Source organism: Telmatherina bonti, assembly GCF_933228915.1.
Source record: "Telmatherina bonti genome assembly, chromosome: 20".
Lineage (NCBI taxonomy): Eukaryota > Metazoa > Chordata > Actinopteri > Atheriniformes > Telmatherinidae > Telmatherina > Telmatherina bonti.
In genome coordinates this window covers 5,148,552-5,165,395 of record NC_136618.1, presented here as the reverse complement: position 1 = coordinate 5,165,395, position 16,844 = coordinate 5,148,552, and positions in this window count along the sequence as shown.

Below are 16,844 nucleotides of genomic sequence, written 5' to 3'. Positions count from 1 at the left end.
TTTTCTGTCTGGTTTCATGGTTTTCTGTCTGGTTCTTTGGTTTCCTGTCTGGTTTCCTGGTTTTCTGTCTGGTTTCCTGGTTTTCTGTCTCGTTCTTTGGTATCCTGTCTGGTTTACTGGCTTTCTGTCTAGTTTACTGGTTTCCTGTCTGGTTTTCTGTCTGGTTTTCAGTTTGTTTGTCTGTCTGGTTCTTTGGTTTCCTGTCTGGTTTCCTGGTTTCCTGGTTTTCTGTCTAGTTTCCTAGTTTTCTGTCTGTTTCTTTGGTTTCCTTTCTGGTTAACTGGTTTCCTGTCTGGTTAACTGGTTTTCTGTCTGGTTCTTTGGTTTCCTGTCTGGTTTCCTGGTTTCCTGTCTGGTTTCCTGGTTTTCTGTCTGGTTTCCTGGTTTTCTGTCTGGTTCTTTGGTTTCCTGTCTGGTTTCCTGGTTTTCTGTCTGGTTTCCTGGTTTTCTGTCTCGTTCTTTGGTTTCCTGTCTGGTTTACTGGCTTTCTGTCTAGTTTACTGGTTTCCTATCTGGTTTTCTGTCTGGTTTTCAGTTTGTTTGTCTGTCTGGTTCTTTGGTTTCCTGTCTGGTTTCCTGGTTTCCTGGTTTTCTGTCTAGTTTCCTAGTTTTCTGTCTGTTTCTTTGGTTTCCTGTCTGGTTTACTGGTTTCCTGTCTGGTTAACTGGTTTCCTGTCTGGTTAACTGGTTTTCTGTCTGGTTCTTTGGTTTCCTGTCTGGTTTCCTGGTTTCCTGTCTGGTTTCCTGGTTTTCTGTCTGGTTTCCTGGTTTTCTGTCTGGTTTCATGGTTTTCTGTCTGGTTCTTTGGTTTCCTGTCTGGTTTCCTGGTTTTCTGTCTCGTTCTTTGGTTTCCTGTCTGGTTTACTGGCTTTCTGTCTAGTTTACTGGTTTCCTGTCTGGTTTCCTGGTTTCCTATCTGGTTTTCTGTCTGGTTTTCAGTTTAATTGTCTGTCTGGTTAACTGGTTTTCTGTCTGGTTTTCTGGTTTTATTGTTTTCTGACTGGTTTTCTGTCTGGTTTCCTGTCTGGTTTCCTGGTTTTCTGTTTGGTTTCCTGGTTTTCAGTCTGATTTCCTGGTTTTCTGTCTGGTTTCCTGGTTTTCTGTCTTGTTCTTTGGTTTCCTGTCTGGTTTACTGGCTTTCTGTCTAGTTTACTGGTTTCCTATCTGGTTTTCTGGTTTTCTGTCTGGTTTTCAGTTTGTTTGTCTGTCTGGTTCTTTGGTTTCCTGTCTGGTTTCCTGGTTTTCTGTCTAGTTTCCTAGTTTTCTGTCTGTTTCTTTGGTTTCCTGTCTGGTTTACTGGTTTCCTGTCTGGTTAACTGGTTTCCTGTCTGGTTAACTGGTTTTCTGTCTGGTTCTTTGGTTTCCTGTCTGGTTTCCTGGTTTCCTGTCTGGTTTCCTGGTTTTCTGTCTGGTTTCCTGGTTTTCTGTCTGGTTTCATGGTTTTCTGTCTGGTTCTTTGGTTTCCTGTCCGGTTTCCTGGTTTTCTGTCTCGTTCTTTGGTTTCCTGTCTGGTTTACTGGCTTTCTGTCTAGTTTACTGGTTTCCTGTCTGGTTTCCTATCTGGTTTTCTGTCTGGTTTTCAGTTTGTTTGTCTGTCTGGTTAACTGGTTTTCTGTCTGGTTTTCTGGTTTTATTGTTTTCTGACTGGTTTTCTGTCTGGTGTCCTGTCTGGTTTCCTGGTTTTCTGTTTGGTTTCCTGGTTTTCAGTCTGGTTTCCTGGTTTTCTGTCTGGTTTCCTGGTTTTCTGTCTCGTTCTTTGGTTTCCTGTCTGGTTTACTGGCTTTCTGTCTAGTTTACTGGTTTCCTATCTGGTTTTCTGGTTTTCTGTCTGGTTTTCAGTTTGTTTGTCTGTCTGGTTCTTTGGTTTCCTGTCTGGTTTCCTGGTTTTCTGTCTAGTTTCCTAGTTTTCTGTCGGTTTCTTTGGTTTCCTGTCTGGTTTACTGGTTTCCTGTCTGGTTAACTGGTTTCCTGTCTGGTTAACTGGTTTTCTGTCTGGTTCTTTGGTTTCCTGTCTGGTTTCCTGGTTTCCTGTCTGGTTTCCTGGTTTTCTGTCTGGTTTCCTGGTTTTCTGTCTGGTTTCATGGTTTTCTGTCTGGTTCTTTGGTTTCCTGTCTGGTTTCCTGGTTTTCTGTCTCGTTCTTTGGTTTCCTGTCTGGTTTACTGGCTTTCTGTCTAGTTTACTGGTTTCCTGTCTGGTTTCCTGGTTTCCTATCTGGTTTTCTGTCTGGTTTTCAGTTTGTTTGTCTGTCTGGTTAACTGGTTTTCTGTCTGGTTTTCTGGTTTTATTGTTTTCTGACTGGTTTTCTGTCTGGTTTCCTGTCTGGTTTCCTGGTTTTCTGTTTGGTTTCCTGGTTTTCTGTCTGGTTTCCTGGTTTTCTGTCTGGTTCTTTGGTTTCCTGTCTGGTTTTCTGGTTTTCTTGTTTTCTGTCTGGTTTCCTGGTTTTCTGTTTGGTTTCCTGGTTTTCAGTCTGGTTTCCTGGTTTTCTGTCTGGTTTCCTGGTTTTCTGTCTCGTTCTTTGGTTTCCTGTCTGGTTTACTGGCTTTCTGTCTAGTTTACTGGTTTCCTATCTGGTTTTCTGGTTTTCTGTCTGGTTTACAGTTTGTTTGTCTGTCTGGTTCTTTGGTTTCCTGTCTGGTTTCCTGGTTTTCTGTCTAGTTTCCTAGTTTTCTGTCTGTTTCTTTGGTTTCCTGTCTGGTTTACTGGTTTCCTGTCTGGTTAACTGGTTTCCTGTCTGGTTAACTGGTTTTCTGTCTGGTTCTTTGGTTTCCTGTCTGGTTTCCTGGTTTCCTGTCTGGTTTCCTGGTTTTCTGTCTGGTTTCCTGGTTTTCTGTCTGGTTTCATGGTTTTCTGTCTGGTTCTTTGGTTTCCTGTCTGGTTTCTCTCGTTCTTTGGTTTCCTGTCTGGTCTACTGGCTTTCTGTCTAGTTTACTGGTTTCCTGTCTGGTTTCCTGGTTTCCTATCTGGTTTTCTGTCTGGTTTTCAGTTTGTTTGTCTGTCTGGTTAACTGGTTTTCTGTCTGGTTTTCTGGTTTTATTGTTTTCTGACTGGTTTTCTGTCTGGTTTCCTGTCTGGTTTCCTGGTTTTCTGTTTGGTTTCCTGGTTTTCAGTCTGGTTTCCTGGTTTTCTGTCTGGTTCTTTGGTTTCCTGTCTGGTTTTCTGGTTTTCTGGTTTTCTGTCTGATTTCCTGGTTTTCTGTATGGTTTCCTGGTTTTCTGTCTGGTTTCCTGGTTTTCAGTCTGGTTTCCTGGTTTTCTGTCTGGTTCTTTGTTTTCCTGTCTGGTTTACTGGCTTTCTGTCTGGTTTACTGGTTTACTGTCTGGTTTACTGGTTTCCTGTCTGGTTTCCTGGTTTCCTATCTGGTTTTCTGGTTTTCTGTCTGGTTTTCAGTTTGGTTGTCTGTCTGGTTCTTTGTTTTCCTGTCAGGTTTACTGGCTTTCTGTCTGGTTCTTTGTTTTCAGTCTGGTTTCCTGGTTTTCTGTCTGGTTCTTTGGTTTCCTGTCTGGTTTACAGGCTTTCTGTCTGGTTTTCTGGTTTTCTGTCTGGTTTCTTGGTTTTCTGTCTGTTTCTTTGGTATCCTGTCTGGTTTTCTGGTTTTTTGTCTGATTTCCTGGTTTTCTGGTTTTCTGTCTGATTTCCTGGTTTTCTGTCTGGTTTCCTGGTTTTCTGTCTGGTTCTTTGGTTTCCTGTCTGGTTTACTGGATTTCTGTCTGGTTTACTGGTTTCCTTTCTGGTTTCCTGGTTTTCTGTCTGGTTCTTTGGTTTCCTGTCTGGTTTACAGGCTTTCTGTCTGGTTCTCTGGTTTTCTGACTGGTTTTCTGTCTGGTTGTCTGTCTAGTTTCCTGGTTTTCTTGTTTTCTACCTGGTTTTCTGTCTGGTTTCCTGTCTGGTTTCCTGGTTTTCTGTCTGGTTCTTTGGTTTCCTGTCTGGTTGTCTGGTTTTCTTGTTTTCTGTCTGGTTTTCTGGTTTTCTGTCTGATTTCTCCTGGTTTTCTGGTTTTCTGTCTGATTTCCTGGTTTTCTGTATGGTTTCCTGGTTTTCTGTCTGGTTTCCTGGTTTTCTTTCTGGTTTCCTGGGTCAGACCAAGGATGAGCTTCTGATTACATGTATGAATAAAGTAACAGGGGAAGCATCATGTGTTCCTGATGGATTCTTTCAGTTTGCTGTAAATAACCGCTTTGTTAGCATTTCTTCGTTCTATGAAAAGTTTTAAATAATGCAAGACCTGGATGTTTTACTCTCTAAGCAGAAAGGAATGAAGGTGTTTTATGTGCTAAAGGGAATTACGTATCTTCGCAGTAATTATGGTTCCTCTCTTTCATTCTGCAGCAGCATTATACGGCACATGTAGTGTTTACCTGCGTGTACTTCCAGGAATACTGTGCAAATAAACACAAATACTTCCAGCATTATGTCGGTTACGTAACCAAGGAGACATTTTCAGGCTCCATTTTATCAACCCAAGGAGGATTTAGAGCTAATGTTCAGCAAAACAAGCTGGGAAACAAACCTGACTGGTAAAACGTCAGGACAGAAAATATGAACTGGTGGTGAATCCAGATATTTGTACTGGGGAAAGGTCTGGACTGCAGCAGACCAGTTCTCCTGTTCCACCATCAGGATGTGGTTCAGCATGGTCCTGCTGGACCAGTTCTCCTGTTCCACCATCAGGATGTGGTTCAGCGTGGTCCTGCTGGACCAGTTCTCCTGTTCCACCATCAGGATGTGGTTCAGCGTGGTCCTGCTGGACCAGTTCTCCTGTTCCACCATCAGGATGTGGTTCAGCGTGGTCCTGCTGGACCAGTTCTCCTGTTCCACCATCAGGATGTGGTTCAGCGTGGTCCTGCTGGATCAGTTCTCCTGTTCCACCATCAGGATGTGGTTCAGCGTGGTCCTGCTGGACCAGTTCTCCTGTTCCACCAACAGGATGTGGTTCAGCATGGTCCTGCTGGACCAGTTCTCCTGTTCCACCATCAGGATGTGGTTCAGCGTGGTCCTGCTGGACCAGTTCTCCTGTTCCACCATCAGGATGTGGTTCAGCGTGGTCCTGCTGGACCGGTTCTCCTGTTCCACCATCAGGATGTGGTTCAGCGTGGTCCTGCTGGACCAGTTCTCCTGTTCCACCATCAGGATGTGGTTCAGCGTGGTCCTGCTGGACCAGTTCTCCTGTTCCACCATCAGGATGTGGTTCAGCGTGGTCCTGCTGAAATCTGCAAGACGTTGTCTGGATGGGAGCAGATGTTGCATCCTGAATCTCTGAGTCTGTGGATGATAAGTGGATCTTTAAAGCCTGAGGACCATTTTTCTGTTATACACACAGCTTCTTAAAGCTTCCAGCCTTGTCCTGTCCATACAGAGATTTCTTCTCAGTTGTCATATTTTCCATGAAAATATAAATATTTCTCCATTTTATCATCTGATATGTTGTACATCTTCTACTGGGAATAAAAACCAAAGTTTATGGGATTCTGACTTGATTTCACACGGTGTCCTGGTTTATTTGGAATTAGGTTTATATGAGCTCATAAATGCCTGGTTTGACCGACGTGCACGTATTGCTTTACCTCCAGTGTTTTCCTGTGGTTTAAACATGACAACGTAACTGCTCAAACATCGTGTTTTTCATCCGGACAGCAGTGTGGATGTGAGTTATAGGAAAAATGTCCCCTTCCCTGCCTTTTACCCGGCTGCATAGGAAGCCGTGTAAAAATGAATATTACATTTTTGTGACTTCCTATCTGTTTAAAAAGTAATGAGACTGAATAAAAAAGCACTCAAGTTAATTGCTTTTAAATAAAGTGCCCCTGACATTTCATCTGCATTTCCAGGAAGCAGACAGTGTTCAAATAGTCGCCAATAAGTCGCCTTTTACACCAAGCTCGTGTCCTTTTCATAACCTAATTGTTGGCTTGATTAGGAGGAAGCTTTTAGGAGTATTTGTGCGAGCAGCTGGAAGTATGGACAGAAAGCAGCAGAAGGTGAAGACCTCCTCCCGTCCCCAACACGCCCACCTCCCCGGGTCATCCTGTGCCGAGTGGTGATATTCCTCCTTGGCTTCAGGAACACGCTGTTCTGTCTGAGGAAACGCCTGGAAACCTTTTACACATCGTTACATAATTCCAAAGGCTTTTCTGTTATCGTACTTTGTTATAGCGCAGCAGCTTCATGTTGTCTGCAAGGGAAATTTGTTAAACCATAAAAACGGGATTTTTCATCCAACTTCTGTTTTATTTGATGTTAAAATGCATGTAGAAGGTAAAACCTTGCTTTCCAGTCAGCATGTAGACGTTTCCATGGAGACGTGACGTTTCCATGGAGCCGTTACGTTTCCATGCAGACGTGATGTTTCCATGGAGACGTGACGTTTCCATGGAGACGTGATGTCACACTTACAGGAAAACATTACTTCTTCACCGTATTTAAAGCTGGGATAGGTAATGTCAGGGAGCTAGCTAGGTGTGAAAGTGGCATCTTGTCTTGACTCCTCCCCTATCTTGGCTCCTCCCCCTCTGGTTTTGCTCCTTGCGTTTTGATCCAAGGCTTTTTTCTTCCCTCCACCAAGGATGTTCTGTTTTTACCATCGTTTATCTATTTGTGTTCAAGATAACTCAGAAAGGTCTGGACAGATTTTCATTACATTTTTGTGACTTGTTGGAAATGTGAAAACGAAGAACTGATTTCATTTTGGTGGTGATCCGGATCACCGTTTGGTTCCAGGAACTTTTTAAAGGCCGTGGTGGAGGTTTGCGTTCTACAAGTGTTTTTCTAATTCGCAGCTTTTTCCACCAACGATTTTCTCAGCTGTTTAGCAGGAGGAGGCAAATAAACCGAGCCGGGTCGGGAAATCCTTCCTGCATTTTCTCAGCCATGTTTGCCTTCCGAGTTTCTTCTTCACTACTTTGTATTTTCATCCTAACACGCTGTTTATATGCAGGGTGTGGCTATTAGGTATGCGCTGCTGGAGGGGGAGGAGGGGAGCCGGGAGAAGAAGCTACGAAATATAAGAAATGAACAACTCCATTTGGGTCGGAACGTTTGGATTGGTCAGAGTTTTTACAGATTTACAATAAACTGAGGGGTCTAACTATATTTCTTATTGTTGATGATTACAGAATGTATAGACTACTATCAGGACGAGGAACCACTTCACCCAGAGGAACATGTCTCTGAGGAACATTACCTAGTAGAGATTTAACATGCTGACATGTGATTGGCAGCTGAGTGTAAACAGGAAGTAGGGGGGGGGGGGGGGGGGGGGGGGGGACTGGTAGAAACACCTGGATTTCATTTTGTACTACACTGTTAAAAAAAAAAAAAAAAAAAAAGGAAAGGGAACACTAAAGTAACACATTGTAGATCTGAATGAATTAAATATTTTTATTAAATACTTTGTTCTTTCCACAGCTGAATGTTCTGACAACAAAATCACACAAAAATGATCAATGAAAATCAAATATATCAACCCATGGAGGTCTGGCTTTGGAGTTCTACTCCAAATGAAAGTGGAAAAACACTACAGGCTGATCCAACTTTGATGTAATGTCCTTTAAACAAGTCAGAATGAGGCTCAGTAGTGTGTGTGGCCTCTGTGTGCCTGTATGACCTCCCTACAACACCTGGGCATGCTCCTGATGAGGCGGTGGATGTTCTCCTGAGGGATCTCCTCCCAGACCTGGACTAAAGCATCCGCCAACTCCTGGACAGTCTGTGGTGCAACTTGGCGTTGGTGGATGGAGCAAGACATGATGTCCCAGATGTTCTCAGCTGGATCCAGGTCTGGGGAACGGGCGGGCCGGTCCATAACATCAATGCCTTGGTGTTGCAGGAACTGCTGACACACTCCAGCCACATGAGGTCTAGCATTGTCTTGCATTAGGAGGAACCCAGGGCCAACCGCACCAGCATATGGTCCCACAAGGGGTCTGAGGATCTCATCTCGGTACCTAATGGCAGTCAGGCTACCTCTGGCCAGCACATGGAGGGCTGTGCGGCCCTCCAAAGAAATGCCCTTCCACATCATTACTGACCCACTGCCAAACCGGTCCTGCTGGAGGATGTTGCAGGCAGCAGAACGTTCTCCACGGCGTCTCCAGACTCTGTCACGTCTGCCACATGTGCTCAGTGTGAACCTGCTTCCATCTGTGAAGAGCTCAGGGCGCCAGTGGAGAATTTACCAATCTTGGTGTTCTCTGGCAAACGCCAAACGTCCTGCACGGTGTTGGGCTGTAAACACAACTCCCACCTGTGGACGTCGGGCCCTCATGCCACCCTCATGGAGTCTGTTTCTGACTGTTGGAGCAGACACATGCACATCTGTGTCCTGCTGGAGCTCATTCTGCAGGACTCTGGCAGTGCTCCTCCTGTTCCTCCTTGCACAAAGAAGGAGGTAGCGGTCCTGCTGCTGGGTTGTTGCCCTCCCACAGCCTCCTCCATGTCTCCTGATGTACTGGCCTGTCTCCTGGTAGCGCCTCCATGCTCTGGACACTACGCTGACAGACACAGCAAACCTTCTTGCCACAGCTGGCATTGATGTGCCATCCTGGATGAGCTGCACTACCTGAGCCACTTGTGTGGGTTGTAGACTCCGTCTCATGCTACCACTAGAGTGAAAGCACCGCCAGCATTCAGACCAAAACATCAGCCAGAAAGCATCGGAACTGAGAAGTGGTCTGTGGTGTCCACCTGCAGAACCACTCCTTTATTGGGTGTGTCTTGCCAGTTGCCTATAATTTCCACCTGTTGTCTGTTGCATTTGCACAACAGCAGGTGGAACTGATTGTCAGTCAGTGTTGCTTCCTAAGTGGACAGTTACATTTCACAGAAGTCTGGTAGACTTGGAGTTACATCGTGTTGTTTAGGTGTTCCCTTTAGTTTTTTTGAGCAGTGTATTTTGATTTGAAACCAAAGCAACTTCTCTGCTCAACTGCAAAAAGAAAAAAAAACATGCATAAGTGAAAGTAAATAAATGAGACAACACATTGTGGGAAGGAACTAAAGCGTGCATGTGAACCTTTACGGCATGTAAATATACATCCAGGTGAAGAGAAATAGCTGTAAATGTGGGGTTAGGAAGGGAGCAGCCTGTAAGAAATTCCCTGCAGGACTCTGACGGATTGAAGCGCATCTGCAGCTGGGTCGAGCCAGAAAAGCCACACATGGGGGCTGAAAATGGAAATAAATGAGCTTTTTAAGTCCCATGAAGGATTTAACCTTAATGAAGCACAGGTGACTGCTTCCCTGTCCACTGCAGGGACGTTTGGAGGTATTTCAACTCACCGTGACCCCCCCAGCCCTGGCAGACCCCCCCCCTCACTGTCAGTATTATGCTTTCCCTGAGGTGGTGGTGTCACCAGGCTGAGCCAATGGGAACGTGTCGTTTTCCGGCGTTTTCTCTGGCTGGAAGAACAAAGTCGGGAATCCTCCATGGTCCCACCCGGATCAGAAGACCCCCACGTTCCCCCCCACCGCTCATCCTGGAGTCAGTTTCACCATTTCACCCCGTTCCTTCTGGACATGCGAGGAAATGATGTCAGAAAGACGGAGTTTGACCTCCGCAGTCCGGTTTCATCTGAAGGGAACGTTTCCTCCTCAGGAATTTCTGCACTAAAGTCCAGCGAGAGTTCAGGAACTATTTTATCTGGAGGAATGACACGATGACGGCAGGAAGAACACGTCAAACCACCGCTGACGTCTGCAGGAGGCTGGAACTGGACGGACAGAAACTGGTTCAACTGGCAGCAGGTTGGTAACAGGACTGGTTTAACTGGCAACAGGTCGGTAGCATGACTGGTTAAACTGGCGGCAGGTCGGTAGCATGACTGGTTTAACTGGCGGCGGGTCACAAACATGACTGGTTTAACTGGCAACAGGTCGGTAACAGGACTGGTTTAACTGGCAACAGGTCGGTAACATGACTGGTTTAACTGGCGGCGGGTCACTAACATGACTGGTTTAACTGGCAACAGGTCGGTAACATGACTGGTTTAACTGGCGGCGGGTCACTAACATGACTGGTTTAACTGGCAACAGGTCGGTAACATGACTGGTTTAACTGGCGGCGGGTCGGTAACATGACTGGTTAAACTGGCGGCGGGTCGGTAACATGACTAGTTTAACTGGCGGCAGGTCGGTAACATGACTGGTTAAACTGGCAGCGGGTCACTAACATGACAGGTTTAACTGGCAACAGGTCGGTAACATGACTGATTAAACTGGCGGAGGGTCTGTAACATTACTGGTTAAACTGGCGACGGGTCGGTAACATGACTGGTTTAACTGGCGGCAGGTCAGTAACATGACTGGTTAAACTGGCGACGGGTTGGTAACATGACTGGTTTAAGTGGCGGCAGGTCGGTAACATGACTGGTTAAACTGGTGGCAGGTTGGTAACATGACTGGTTTCAGTGGCGGCGGGTTACTAACATGACTGGTTTAACTGGCGGCAGGTCAGTAACATGACTGGTTAAACTGGCGACGGGTCGGTAACATGACTGGTTTAAGTGGCGGCAGGTCGGTAACATGACTGGTTTAACTGGCGGCAGGTCGGTAACAACTGGTTAAACTGGCGGCGGGTCGGTAACATGACTGGTTTAACTGGCAAAAGGTCGGTAACATGACTGGTTTAACTAGCGGCGGGTCGGTAACATGACTGGTTAAACTGGCGGCGGGTCGGTAACATGACTAGTTTAACTGGCGGCAGGTCGGTAACATGACTGGTTAAACTGTCAGCGGGTCACTAACATGACAGGTTTAACTGGCAACAGGTCGGTAACATGACTGATTAAACTGGCGGCAGGTCGGTAACATGACTGGTTTAACTGGCGGCAGGTCGGTAACATGACTGGTTAAACTGGCGGCGGGTCAGTAACATGACTGGTTTAACTGGCAACGGGTCGGTAACATGACTGGTTTAACTGGCGGCGGGTGGGTCACATGACTGGTTTAACTGGCGGCGGGTCGGTAACATGACTGGTTTAACTGGCGGCGGGTCACTAACATGACTGGTTTAACTGACGGCGGGTCGGTAACATGACTGGTTTAACTGACGGCGGGTCGGTAACATGACTGGTTTAACTGGCGGCGGGTCACTAACATGACTGGTTTAACTGACGGCGGGTCGGTAACATGACTGGTTTAACTAACGGCGGGTCGGTAACATGACTGGTTTAACTGGCGGCGGGTCACTAACATGACTGGTTTAACTGGCAACAGGTCGGTAACATGACTGGTTTAACTGGCGGCGGGTCGGTAACATGACTGGTTTAACTGGCGGCAGGTTGGTAACATGACTGGTTTAACTGGCGGTGGGTCACTAACATGACTGGTTTAACTGGCAACAGGTCGGTAACATGACTGGTTTAACTGGCGGCGGGTCGGTAACATGACTGGTTTAACTGGCGGCGGGTGTGTAACATGTCTGGTTTAACTGGCGGCGGGTCGGTATCATGACTGGTTAAACTGGCGGCGGGTCACTAACATGACTGGTTTAACTGGCAGCAGGTTGGTAACATGACTGGTTTAACTGGCAACAGGTCGGTAACATGACTGGTTTAACTGGCGGCGGGTCGGTAACATGACTGGTTAAACTGGCGGCGGGTCGGTAACATGACTAGTTTAACTGGCGGCAGGTCAGTAACATGACTGGTTAAACTGGCAGCGGGTCACTAACATGACAGGTTTAACTGGCAACAGGTCGGTAACATGACTAGTTAAACTGGCGGATGGTCGGTAACATGACTGGTTTAACTGGCGGCAGGTCGGTAACATGACTGGTTAAACTGGCAGCGGGTCACTAACATGACAGGTTTAACTGGCAACAGGTCGGTAACATGACTGGTTAAACTGGCGGCAGGTCGGTAACATGACTGGTTTAACTGGCGGCCGGTCGGTAACATGACTGGTTTAACTGGCAACTTGTCGGTAACATGACTGGTTTAACTGGCGGCGGGTGGGTCACATGACTGGTTTAACTGGCGGCGGGTCGGTAACATGACTGGTTAAACTGGCGGCGGGTCACTAACATGACTGGTTAAACTGGCAACAGGTCGGTAACATGACTGGTTTAACTGGCAATGGGTCGGTAACTTGACTGATTAAACTGGCGGCGGGTCGGTAACTTGACTGATTAAACTGGCGGCAGTTCGGTAACATGACTTGTTTAACTGGCAACGGGTCGGTAACATGACTGGTTAAACTGGCGACGGGTCGGTAACATGACTGGTTTAACTGGCGGCAGGTCAGTAACATGACTGGTTAAACTGGCGACGGGTTGGTAACATGACTGGTTTAAGTGGCGGCAGGTCGGTAACATGACTGGTTAAACTGGTGGCAGGTTGGTAACATGACTGGTTTAAGTGGCGGCGGGTTACTAACATGACTGGTTTAACTGGCGGCAGGTCAGTAACATGACTGGTTAAACTGGCGACGGGTCGGTAACATGACTGGTTTAAGTGGCGGCAGGTCGGTAACATGACTGGTTTAACTGGCGGCAGGTCGGTAACAACTGGTTAAACTGGCGGCGGGTCGGTAACATGACTGGTTTAACTGGCAAAAGGTCGGTAACATGACTGGTTTAACTAGCGGCGGGTCGGTAACATGACTGGTTAAACTGGCGGCGGGTCGGTAACATGACTAGTTAAACTGTCAGCGGGTCACTAACATGACAGGTTTAACTGGCAACAGGTCGGTAACATGACTGATTAAACTGGCGGCAGGTCGGTAACATGACTGGTTTAACTGGCGGCAGGTCGGTAACATGACTGGTTAAACTGGCGGCGGGTCAGTAACATGACTGGTTTAACTGGCAACGGGTCGGTAACATGACTGGTTTAACTGGCGGCGGTTGGGTCACATGACTGGTTTAACTGGCGGCGGGTCGGTAACATGACTGGTTTAACTGGCGGCGGGTCACTAACATGACTGGTTTAACTGACGGCGGGTCGGTAACATGACTGGTTTAACTGACGGCGGGTCGGTAACATGACTGGTTTAACTGGCGGCGGGTCACTAACATGACTGGTTTAACTGACGGCGGGTCGGTAACATGACTGGTTTAACTAACGGCGGGTCGGTAACATGACTGGTTTAACTGGCGGCGGGTCACTAACATGACTGGTTTAACTGGCAACAGGTCGGTAACATGACTGGTTTAACTGGCGGCGGGTCGGTAACATGACTGGTTTAACTGGCGGCAGGTTGGTAACATGACTGGTTTAACTGGCGGTGGGTCACTAACATGACTGGTTTAACTGGCAACAGGTCGGTAACATGACTGGTTTAACTGGCGGCGGGTCGGTAACATGACTGGTTTAACTGGCGGCGGGTGTGTAACATGTCTGGTTTAACTGGCGGCGGGTCGGTATCATGACTGGTTAAACTGGCGGCGGGTCACTAACATGACTGGTTTAACTGGCAGCAGGTTGGTAACATGACTGGTTTAACTGGCAACAGGTCGGTAACATGACTGGTTTAACTGGCGGCGGGTCGGTAACATGACTGGTTAAACTGGCGGCGGGTCGGTAACATGACTAGTTTAACTGGCGGCAGGTCAGTAACATGACTGGTTAAACTGGCAGCGGGTCACTAACATGACAGGTTTAACTGGCAACAGGTCGGTAACATGACTAGTTAAACTGGCGGCGGGTCGGTAACATGACTGGTTTAACTGGCGGCAGGTTGGTAACATGACTGGTTAAACTGGCAGCGGGTCACTAACATGACAGGTTTAACTGGCAACAGGTCGGTAACATGACTGGTTAAACTGGCGGCAGGTCGGTAACATGACTGGTTTAACTGGCGGCCGGTCGGTAACATGACTGGTTTAACTGGCGGCAGGTCGGTAACATGACTGGTTTAACTGGCGGCGGGTGGGTCACATGACTGGTTTAACTGGCGGCAGGTCAGTAACATGACTGGTTAAACTGGCGGCGGGTCACTAACATGACTGGTTAAACTGGCAACAGGTCGGTAACATGACTGGTTTAACTGGCAATGGGTCGGTAACTTGACTGATTAAACTGGCGGCGGGTCGGTAACATGACTGGTTAAACTGGCAACAGGTCGGTAACATGACTTGTTTAACTGGCGGCGGGTCGGTAACATGACTGGTTTAACTGGCAACGGGTCGGTAACATGACTGGTTAAACTGGCGGCGGGTCGGTAACATGACTGGTTTAACTGGCGGCAGGTCGGTAACATGACTGGTTTAATTAGCGGCGGGTCACTAACATGACTGGTTAAACTGGCAACAGGTCGGTAACATGACTGGTTAAACTGGCAACAGGTCGGTAACATGACTGGTTTAACTGGCGGCGGGTCGGTAACATGACAGGTTTATCTGGCGGCGGTTGGGTAACATGACTGGTTTAACTGGCCACGGGTCGGTAACATGACTGGTTTAACTAGCGGCGGGTCGGTAACATGACTGGTTAAACTGGCGGCGGGTCGGTAACATGACTAGTTTAACTGGCGGCGGGTCGGTAACATGACTGGTTTAACTGACGGCGGGTCGGTAACATGACTGGTTTAACTGGCGGCGGGTCACTAACATGACTGGTTTAACTGACGGCGGGTCGGTAACATGACTGGTTTAACTAACGGCGGGTCGGTAACATGACTGGTTTAACTGGCGGCGGGTCACTAACATGACTGGTTTAACTGGCAACAGGTCGGTAACATGACTGGTTTAACTGGCGGCGGGTCGGTAACATGACTGGTTTAACTGGCGGCAGGTTGGTAACATGACTGGTTTAACTGGCGGTGGGTCACTAACATGACTGGTTTAACTGGCAACAGGTCGGTAACATGACTGGTTTAACTGGCGGCGGGTCGGTAACATGACTGGTTTAACTGGCGGCGGGTGTGTAACATGTCTGGTTTAACTGGCGGCGGGTCGGTATCATGACTGGTTAAACTGGCGGCGGGTCACTAACATGACTGGTTTAACTGGCAGCAGGTTGGTAACATGACTGGTTTAACTGGCAACAGGTCGGTAACATGACTGGTTTAACTGGCGGCGGGTCGGTAACATGACTGGTTAAACTGGCGGCGGGTCGGTAACATGACTAGTTTAACTGGCGGCAGGTCAGTAACATGACTGGTTAAACTGGCAGCGGGTCACTAACATGACAGGTTTAACTGGCAACAGGTCGGTAACATGACTAGTTAAACTGGCGGCGGGTCGGTAACATGACTGGTTTAACTGGCGGCAGGTCGGTAACATGACTGGTTAAACTGGCAGCGGGTCACTAACATGACAGGTTTAACTGGCAACAGGTCGGTAACATGACTGGTTAAACTGGCGGCAGGTCGGTAACATGACTGGTTTAACTGGCGGCCGGTCGGTAACATGACTGGTTTAACTGGCAACTTGTCGGTAACATGACTGGTTTAACTGGCGGCGGGTGGGTCACATGACTGGTTTAACTGGCGGCGGGTCGGTAACATGACTGGTTAAACTGGCGGCGGGTCACTAACATGACTGGTTAAACTGGCAACAGGTCGGTAACATGACTGGTTTAACTGGCAATGGGTCGGTAACTTGACTGATTAAACTGGCGGCGGGTCGGTAACTTGACTGATTAAACTGGCGGCAGTTCGGTAACATGACTTGTTTAACTGGCAACGGGTCGGTAACATGACTGGTTAAACTGGCGACGGGTCGGTAACATGACTGGTTTAACTGGCGGCAGGTCAGTAACATGACTGGTTAAACTGGCGACGGGTTGGTAACATGACTGGTTTAAGTGGCGGCAGGTCGGTAACATGACTGGTTAAACTGGTGGCAGGTTGGTAACATGACTGGTTTAAGTGGCGGCAGGTCGGTAACATGACTGGTTTAACTGGCGGCAGGTCGGTAACAACTGGTTAAACTGGCGGCGGGTCGGTAACATGACTGGTTTAACTGGCAAAAGGTCGGTAACATGACTGGTTTAACTAACGGCGGGTCGGTAACATGACTGGTTAAACTGGCGGCAGGTCGGTAACATGACTGGTTAAACTGTCAGCGGGTCACTAACATGACAGGTTTAACTGGCAACAGGTCGGTAACATGACTGATTAAACTGGCGGCAGGTCGGTAACATGACTGGTTTAACTGGCGGCAGGTCGGTAACATGACTGGTTAAACTGGCGGCGGGTCAGTAACATGACTGGTTTAACTGGCAACGGGTCGGTAACATGACTGGTTTAACTGGCGGCGGGTGGGTCACATGACTGGTTTAACTGGCGGCGGGTCGGTAACATGACTGGTTTAACTGGCGGCGGGTCACTAACATGACTGGTTTAACTGACGGCGGGTCGGTAACATGACTGGTTTAACTGACGGCGGGTCGGTAACATGACTGGTTTAACTGGCGGCGGGTCACTAACATGACTGGTTTAACTGACGGCGGGTCGGTAACATGACTGGTTTAACTAACGGCGGGTCGGTAACATGACTGGTTTAACTGGCGGCGGGTCACTAACATGACTGGTTTAACTGGCAACAGGTCGGTAACATGACTGGTTTAACTGGCGGCGGGTCGGTAACATGACTGGTTTAACTGGCGGCAGGTTGGTAACATGACTGGTTTAACTGGCGGTGGGTCACTAACATGACTGGTTTAACTGGCAACAGGTCGGTAACATGACTGGTTTAACTGGCGGCGGGTCGGTAACATGACTGGTTTAACTGGCGGCGGGTGTGTAACATGTCTGGTTTAACTGGCGGCGGGTCGGTATCATGACTGGTTAAACTGGCGGCGGGTCACAAACATGACTGGTTTAACTGGCAGCAGGTTGGTAACATGACTGGTTTAACTGGCAACAGGTCGGTAACATGACTGGTTTAACTGGCGGCGGGTCGGTA